This window comes from Aethina tumida, chromosome 6 (genome assembly GCF_024364675.1).
Source record: "Aethina tumida isolate Nest 87 chromosome 6, icAetTumi1.1, whole genome shotgun sequence".
In the NCBI taxonomy this organism is placed as follows: domain Eukaryota; kingdom Metazoa; phylum Arthropoda; class Insecta; order Coleoptera; family Nitidulidae; genus Aethina; species Aethina tumida.
Window position 1 is genome coordinate 9,537,952 of NC_065440.1, and position 10,058 is coordinate 9,548,009.

A 10,058-nucleotide genomic window follows, 5' to 3' on the forward strand; every position below is an offset into this window, starting at 1 on the left:
GCCATAAACCCAAAGCATGCCAGTTGAATAACTAATTAATCAAGAAATTATGAGAAATGAAAATGTTCCTGTAGCAGAAAATGTTTCTATAGCAGAAAATGAAATCCGCTATTGCGAAGATAATGAATCAGGATCCAAAGTAGAAGGTCTAAGCAGTATTTCCTCAAACGAGTGAACCTTACACTATATGACGCGAATACAAGATTCAAAGACAATCATCCGCAAAGCCATCAAAAAAGAGCAAGTATTCCCAAGAAAGGAAAAAACAGTTCGCATTCCAAAATGATAGCCAGTCGTTACCTGAGACATCTACGTAAGTTGCCTACCATTAAAATAGAGGGATTAAAACACTTTTTCAAGCGATTTTTGGGGAAGAAAAACCTCGACCATTGCCTTTATGTTTATTTTGGAACAGTCGAAACGAAATTGGTAGCACCCTCAGGATGTCAACACCACCTCAGACCCTGAACATAAATAGCACCAGCCGATAACGAAAGCCCGTCCGTCCCGAACGTCGAACAGGTGTCATCGGCACCCCCTGCCCAGAACAGCCAGGGCAAGAACACAACACGGAGGAGCACCGCAAGACCTGGCATAAGAGGGACCAAGTCTCCAATTCCTGGGACCTCTGCTCCTCCATGGACGTGCAGCAGCTGCGGGCAGAGCTTTCCAACAAAAAGTCGCCTACACTCACACACGTCATCTCGTGAGTGCGGCGACAGAGGTAAGTGCCAGTTTTGTCACAGGGCGTTCACCACCTACGCTCTGGTGAGGCAGCATGGGCGCAGAGCACATCCCGAGCTCTACACTTCAACAGAACAAGCTTCGCGATCTCCGGCTGAGAGCATAGTCCTACAACAGCTGGCTGGGATAGAGGCGCGGAGCCTGGGAGGCGTCTCCATTAAGGAAATGTCTAGCGTCACTGGTCTCACAGCCCACCAGGTGAGATCGCGGAGGGAGAAGCCCATTTACAGGAGGTACCTGGAGATTGCACGGAAGGCCCGCTTTTCCGCTTCATTTTTATTTTCTCCTGTGTCCAAGGCCCAGAATCCACCACAGGGTCCTTCGTAGTAGAAGAGTCTAAGCAAGATTTCCTCAAACGAGTGAATTTTACACCATATGACGCGAACACAAGATTCAAAGGAAACTTAACGACCATCCGCAAAGCCTTAAAAAAAAGCATAGTGTTTCCACGAAAGGCAAAAAAAGTTCGCATTCCAAAATTCTAACCAATCGTCATCTGAGCCATCTACATAAGTTGCTACCACTAAAATAGAGGAATTAAAACACTTTCTCAAGCAATTTTTGGGGAAGGAAGACCTCGACCAATGCCTTAATGTTTATTTTGGGGGAGCCGAAACGGAATTGGCAGCACCCTCTGATACCGATCCTGAATTAGCAACAGAAAGAAAGAAATTAGACGCCATTTACAGTGACGAGTCTTCGAGTAATGAAGGGCCAGTGTTTGAACTGAGGGTTCCGATATCCTAACGGTTTTTCTCCATAAAAACATTCCTTTCACGGTTGACATCGTCAACCATGTCGCCCTTTTCTTCGACCATAACTCGGTTACTCTGGAAACCCGAACTAATTACGATCAAATCATTAGTGGTTTGATTATTTTAGTATAAATTGAATGTTAAATGATAAAGGCTGTTGTTTGAATCACTTAATCAAGAATCTTTGTGATATTTACACAGTTAAAAAAATATGATATATATATATGATATATATATGTTAAAAAGTGATAAACAGTTAAAAAAATATATACATAAATATCGAATCAAACAGAACACAGAATTGTTAGACTTCGTTTGTGACACCATCAGCCACAAACTCAAAGCATTCCAGTTGAATAACGAATTAATCAAGAAATTATGAGAAAAGAAAATGTTCCTATAGCCGAAGATGTTTCTAAGACAGAAAATATTCTGGGCAGAAAATGAAATCCACTATTGCGAAGATAATGAACCAGGATCCAAAGTAGAAGAGTCTAAGTAAGATTTCCTCAAACGAGTGAACCTTTCACTATATGACTCGAACACAAGATTCAAAGGCAACCTAACGATCATCCGCAAAGTCATCAAAAAGAAGCATAGAGTTCCCACGAAAGAAAAGAAAGTTCGCATTCAAAATTAACTCTTTTTTTATTATTCCTTACACTGATTTGAACAAAATGCGGATCAAATGACCCTGTTCCGCCCTACTGTCGCACTAGAGAACGTAACACTAAACAAAATTCGACTGGCTGAAAACACATGTAGACTGTATAAGTTACATCGATCGACAATATCTAAAATTTTTCAATTAAAATATCGTTGTAATAAACAGTAAAAGTTTGATATTGGTATCTTCGCAGTATATTTAAAACAGGAAATTTAGAAAATCTTTGTAATCACTTAAATAATCCCATCAAAACATTCATATCTTCTCATTCTCTCATTTTTCTTTATTGTCAATTTCTACACTTAATACTTATAGAAAAAATGAAATTTAATTGTGGAATTAATATAGATCGGTTAAAGTCAGTAACATGTAGTTTTTTTTGATGAAATATCTTTAAGTTAAGATTTACATTTTAATATTAAAAATCAATAAATTATTAGTGTTTTGTCATATCGGTAAAACTTCTAGAAGAGCAGACAATGCTCTAGTTTTTATAATTCGAAGGTTGTCTGATAATTGGAAAGAAGTTATAGCATACTATTTTTCTAAAGATGTACTGTTCCAGCATTAAATTTAAAATCTCTAGTTTTCAGGATATCGGTTAAATGTTAGTCAGAATTTTTGATCAAGGTAATGCAAATAAACAAATGTTTCTATGACAAAATATATTCCTATGACCGAAAACGTTCCTAAGCCAGAAAATGTTCCTGTGACAGAAAATAAAATTGTAACCGGAATATTGCGTATTCTTGGTTGCCTACCCCGACCCGAGACATGGTCGCGAACGCAATACGGAGGTATACAAAAAGAAGTTGGTTCCACTGGCACTGTGTGATCAACGCTGTTTAGATATACACGTGTTGTATTCTTTTCATTAAACACCTGATTGTGAATGAATGTGTACCTCTACATGCATACTATTATTGGGAAGATAATGAATAAGCATCCAAAGAAGTAATTCCAGTAGGCCCTCAAAAAGAAACATCGTATTCCCAAGGAAAAAAGTTTGAATGACAAAATGGCAGACACTCTTGATATAATGAAATCCATTATTGCGAAGATAATGAATCAGGATTTGAAGTAGAAGAGTCTAAGCAAAATTTCCTCAAACGAGTGAATCTTACACCATACGACGCGAACACAAGATTCAAAGGCAACCTAACGATTATCCGCAAAGTTATTAAAAAGAAGCATAGTGTTCCCACAAAAGGAAAGGATGTTCGAATTCCAAAATTATAGCCAATCGTTATCTGAGCCATCTACGTAAGTTGCCTACCATTAAAATAGAGGGATTAAAACACTTTCTCAAGCGATTTTTGGCGAAGGAAGATCTCGACCAATGCCTTAATGATTATTTTGGGGAAACAGAACCGGAATTGGCAGCACCTTGTGATACCGATGCTGAATTAGCATCATAAAGAAAGAAATGGGACGCCATTTATAGTGGCGAATGGACTGTTTTTGAACTTAGGGTCCCGATGTCCTAATTTTTGTTTTTTTTTTGTAAACATTCTTTTTAAAAAAATAAATACGTAAATATCGAATCAAGCAGACTACAGAATTCATTTGTGACACCCTCACCCATAAATCCAAAATAAATAACGTGAACTTAGTTGAATAACGAATTAATCAAGAAATTTGAGTGCAATATCTGTTTTAAAATCATTAAGCATGCATATCTTGATGGTGCTGCGCAGAAGGTGTATGCGCAGCGCACCGACTTAAGATAAGTTATTGGCGCCCTTTCGAGGGCCGAATTTATTTTAAATATACAAAAATATAACTTTTTCCAAACATCTGTGGAATATTTAGCTTTTGTGATAGCTCTCTCAAACTTCAGCTCCTACAGATACAAAAGGTCAATTTTTAGGACTGGTTGAATATTTTACACGTTTTGTGAAAAACTGTGAATAAAACAACAGAATTGGTGCCGTGTATGTTAATGTTTGGTGAAAATAGACGTCTGAGAGCAACTAACGAACTTTTGAATAGCCGATATACAAACTAGTGATGTTGACGCTGAAGAAGGCAACAAGCTCATTGTCCCGTCTGCAAAGTGACTAGTAAAACAATTACAGACATTAATAAGAGTGCCGGCAATACCATACGCTGTTAGTGAAACAGTTGTTGAAAATATTCAGCTTTAGAATGGATGCAAGTTGAAAGCAAAGTATCACGGACCCTTTGAAGTAACACATTGTTTACCTAAAAAGAGGTACACACTCAAAGGATTGGCAGCCTAGGTAGAACTACAGTAGCAGCGCATGAGCAGTTACAAACCTGGCCATATACGGGAATTCTATAAGGTCCAACAAATGTTGGCCTTGTTGGTGCGACATTTATATGACTATTTGCTTAAAAAAAGAATCAACAATAACCACAATGCTTGGTAAACTGATAAATCTGAAAACAAAATTTTAACAGATAATGAATAAGAATAATTACTGTTATCACTCACAGAAATTTAGAGGATTACTCACAGTAAATTTGAATGATATTGTCATAATATAAATAACACAGAAACCCTGCTAGCATACATACAACACCATAAAATAAATAATCAGAAAGCAAATAAAAAAAATGATATCATTATTAGTGAAAAATATTTTGAGAGATTCTTTGAAGTTCTTTGAAGCAAAGAACCAAGGAGACAGAATGAAATTATTATAAACATCAGTTACTTATTTACAATCATAACCTTAGAATGAAATAATGAAAAATTAACGAAAATCCTCATGGACAGATATTAAATAGGATTTATAATCCATCGAGGATAAAAATTAGGTAAAATTAGTCAACACAACTAAATGAAATGACTGTCCAGTGTCATATGTTAAACTAAAAACATTAAAATGACCTATTGAACCCTTGATAAGGTAAAAAGAAAATGTCTTAAATTCAATTGACCCATAAGAGATAAATAAGCCTCATGAACTACATAAAAACCGTAATGGGTAATCTTCAATAATTAAGCCTTTAGATACGTGTTAGAATTGTCAATTCATCAACTCCAATGTTTCAGGAGCAGCAGGTTATAAACCTTAGTTGGGACAATTAAACATGTACACAAGTGAGTATATACTATTGAAGGAATAAATTACATTGTTACAAATTGCATACTAAATACTTATGAAAGTCCACAACTGGGGCAAATCAATTCTATGCAACTCGTGCTTATGTCATTCTCCAAATGAGTATAGACTTTAATAATGTTCTGAGAGTTCTAACTCGGAAGTTTTCAATGATTTTGGTGTGCTAGTGATTGATTCAATCAATTGATTCTACTGGATGAAGAAAATAAGACACGACGAGTGGTTTCCGGATAATTGATCCTGATACCTAAAACAAAAAGACCACAAACGTTAGAAAATATTATAACTATATACTTAATACAATATTTCAATTTACTAATTATCTTCAAAAAGTAGTTAACAAACCTTTTAGGATAGATAGTCAAGTAACAGGGGTCAATTACAACCTAAAACGTCAACACCATGACAAACCCTCTTCAATTATAATTATGACTCTTAAATGTTTAAAGAGGAAGTGGGGATTGTAGAGAATATCTTAATTTTCAATACATAAATGGTTTATCAAAAATTAATATTAAAAATAAAATAATAAAAATTAGTCGAAAACATACAACTGGGGAAAACGATTCTAAGCAACTCGTGCTTATGTCAATCTCCAAATGAGTATAAACTTTAAAAATGTTCTGAGTGTTTAACCCGGAAGTTTCCAATTATTTTGGTGTGCTAGTAGATTGATTCAGTCAATTGGTTGGTGTGGCTGAAGAAAATAAAACTTGACGAATGGTTTCCGAATAAGTGATCCTAATACCTAAAACATAAAAATACCACAAAAGTTTGAAAATATTAAAACTATATACTTATTGCAATATTTCAATTTGCTAATTATCTTTAAAAAGTATTTAACAAACGTTTTGGGATAGATACTCAAGTAATACGGCTCAATTACAACCTGAAACGTCATCACTATAACAAACCCTCTTCAAGTTATAATAATAAGTAGGGACTGTATATCTTGAATATCTTAATTCTTAGTACATAAATGGTTTCAACAATAATAATAAAATTATAATACAACACGTTAAAAACTTTACCGTTTAGTTCTTGGTAACCGAGTATAATTTATTATATTTTAAGATGATTAATTTTAATTATATTTTCATTACTAATTTTGACAAGAGAAAATAAAAAGACCTTCTAAATGGTGTATTACAAATCTACACAACCTATTTGAAAGTCATGGGGAATTCTACTGGAAGGTGTAATGTCGCAATGAAATATTTTCGTCGCAGGATGTATTTTCATAATCTAAATTAGTGTATTCCTAATTTTATTATAATTAATAGTGATATTAAAAAGGAGATTAAAGAAACATTTAATGATAAATAAAGAAAATATTAATTTAGAAGTATTATTTAATATTTTTGTAACTGATTCAACTTAACAATCCATAGAAAATGATTAATATAACCTTTTAAATAAATGTACAGTTGATAGAAAATGTTTTAAAGACAAAAGTATCAATTTAGTCATATCCCATTATTTTTTAATTAATAAGAAGGAATAGGAAGAAGATGAATACATGTTTATGTTTAATCTTAGCTAAAGATAATTTAATACTACATACTTGAAAATGTTTAAAAACATTAAAAACATGCAATAAAATTTGAAATTAATTTAAAAAAATTAAATAAATCCAATTAATTATTTTAACAAAAATCATTAAATTTCACTGAATAATGTTAAAAATGAGACAAATTTTATTTCGTAATTTTTAAAAATTAAGCCAAAAATCAATAAAAAAAATTGAAATTTAAATAATTTGAAAAATATTAAATCCAATTAATTATTTTAACAAAAATCATTAAATTTCACTGAATAATGTTTAAAATGAGACAAATTTTATTTCGTAATTTTACAAAATTAAGCCAAAAATCAATAAAAAAAATGAAATTTAAATAATTTGAAAAATATTAAAATTTGTTAAAAAATAAACATAAAAATTTGAAATTCAGTAAGAAAATTTTAAATTAGTCAAATTTTTAATATAGTGGGAAAATGAAACAAAATCTATTATTTATATAAACAAAAATTTCAAATTTTGGCAAATAATGTTGAAATCACTAAAACAACATTGCAAAAAATCAAATTACTTGAAAAAATATCTTTAAATTTGTTAAAATACTTTAAAACTTATTAATCACATGAAAATTTTAAATTAGTGACATTTTTCAACAGAGTCCGAGAATAAAAATGAAAAGTAAAACTAATTTAATTGGTTATATAATATATTATATCTTCAAATAAGGTTTGAAACTAGACGAATTTGAAAATTATATTGGTTAATAGGACAATTTTAAGCTATAAACTGAAATAACTTTTTAGAGAAATTTTAAATGTAAATATTGGGTTTGAAATAAAAATCTTGCATATGAGAGGAGTCCGTATAAATGGTTATCAAAATGTGGTTCGTGGCAATTAACGTTTTAAAAAAATTGACCTCCGAAGTAAATTCTCCTCTATTTAATCTGGAATACTTATGACAATAAAAATACCAGTATACTTAAAAGGGACACACAATTTCTTGTAATAAATTTCACTAAAAAAGTTGCTCTACATATTTCCAATACATTTTTCTTTTTTTTTTTCGATTAAAATTATAAAATTAAAACATAATATTATAAAATTGAAAAACAAAGCATTGTTATTTTAAATATGTAAAATTTAAAATATCAAACTTAATTAAAAAAAATCAGTAAAATGGTATTTTTAGAAACACACAATTAGCATAATAATGAGTAAAATAAGTTCATGGTACATATAAATCTGACCTTTTAGAGTTTAATTATTCATTTGTTCTGAAAAACTTACAACTTGGTGAAGAACTTTTAATTTCTTAGTTCAATGTTAAACGCAAAAATTAATATTAATTATTGATGTCAATTGTGACAAGATCTAATACTAAAAAGATGTCTTGAATAACCAAAAATAATTACCCCATATAATATTTAAACTAAACTGATGCACAATAATTTACAACAGTTACAATTTGTAGGATAACCTTAGTATAATTTAAAAATTAAAATGTATAAGACTATATGTCCAACATTTATTTATTTATATATTAATGAATTTTTTTTATTTTTTCAATTAAAAAGTGAACAGTCAATTATAACCATACACACAATCAGTATGAAAATATGCAAAATTAATTTATAGTAAATGTGAAACTAACCTTTAATATTTACGTTTTTAATTTCTTTCTTCATAAAATTTCATGCCAGTTTAATTTCATCTGTCCTAAGGAACTTACAACTTGGTGGAAAGAATTTTAGTTTCTTCATTAAATGCTAAAAACAAAATCCATCTTAGTTATCCAATTTATTAAAATAAATTTATATAATAGTTAAGTTAAAAATATAGTATTATATAATTTATATACTCATTGTGAGTGAAGAATATTTTAGATTGATACCCATTATGACAATATTTAAAACAGAAAAAACACCTTGGAAGTAACTTGTTATAAAACATAAATGTTTATACTAAATACATGCACAACAATTTTCAACAGTTAATCTTTGTAAGACCTTTAGTTTGACAAGACAAAATTTAAAATTTATCAGAGTATGTGTACAACATTCACTATCCATTTATTATCCACATATTAATGAATAATAATAAAATGTTTACAATACAAACAGTTGTGAACAGTTGTTGTGAACAGTTGTAATTGCAAATGTTAAGAGTTTTGTGGTTATTTATATATCTATATTTGTCCTGGTTTATAGGTTCACGTTTGTTGGATTTATTTCCCGACGTTTTGCTAGGATGAGTGGCTAGCATCTTCAGAGGTCTGATGACAACTTAGACAATTTTGTTGTTCAAGAAATTTCATTCTGTTTGTTGGACATTTTTGTCTACTTAACAATTTTAGTCTTTTTGAACACTTGTGTCCATATTCTATTTAAGTTTCAACGTTTCTTCTTTTCTATTGGAGTTGTTTCTGTGTTTATGAATTTCAATTGTTTCCTTAGTTATTCTGTTATAATATCCAATTGTTGAAGCAAGCAATTGTGTATGTTGGAATTGGATGTTAATAACAATGTATCAATTAGACATCAAAGAGACACAAACCAAATTAGACCTCTGAATATATTAGCCACTCGTGCTAACGAAACATCAGGAAATGATTCCAACAAACGTTGACCAGAAACTTGAACAAATATAGGTTGTAATTTCACTTTTAAAAACACACAATCAATATGATAATATGCAAAATTAGTTTATAGTAAATGTGAAACAAACCTTTATTAGTTACATTTCTGATTCGTTTCATTTCCTTCCTTCGTAAAATGCCATGTCAGTTTAATTTTTTATTTGTTCTAAGAAACTTACAACTTGGTGAAGAAGCTCGTTGGTTTCTTGCGACAATGCTAAAAGCAAAAAATCAGTATAGTTTATTTAATATATTAATATTGTTATACCATTCAAAGCACTATTATAGTTTATATGCACGGTTTATAATGAATAACTGAGCGAAGAATAACCGAAGAACTCAAAACGCCATTTTATATCTCTGATGATGAACACACCACCACTGTGACATCGAAGAGTTGTGGGTTGCAAACTGAATGGAAATTATTGTATATTTGCAAATTATGACGACATTTAATACAAAAAAAGTGTCTTGTATATACCTCGTGATAAATGATATTATTTAAATGAATAAAAATAATTGCTCATATACATATTTATACGTATAACTTTGAACAGCTAAAATTTGAAATACTGATTTTAATAGACAAAATAAGTTAACAGTAAATGTGGAACTGACCTTTTATAATTGTGTTTCCGATTATT

General features: G+C 30.8%; 1 long non-coding RNA gene across 1 annotated transcript; it reads right to left on the bottom strand.

The window, feature by feature from the left end:
- Positions 1–4,333: 4,333 nt before the first annotated feature.
- LOC109605995 (uncharacterized) lies at positions 4,334–9,811 on the bottom strand. The gene is made up of 5 exons (XR_002192028.2): positions 9,683–9,811; positions 9,504–9,631; positions 8,431–8,545; positions 5,810–6,006; positions 4,334–5,505 (listed from the first exon to the last, which is right to left on the bottom strand). It is a non-coding gene; the product is annotated as an uncharacterized LOC109605995 (long non-coding RNA).
- Between the last annotated feature and the right edge of the window lie 247 nt (positions 9,812–10,058).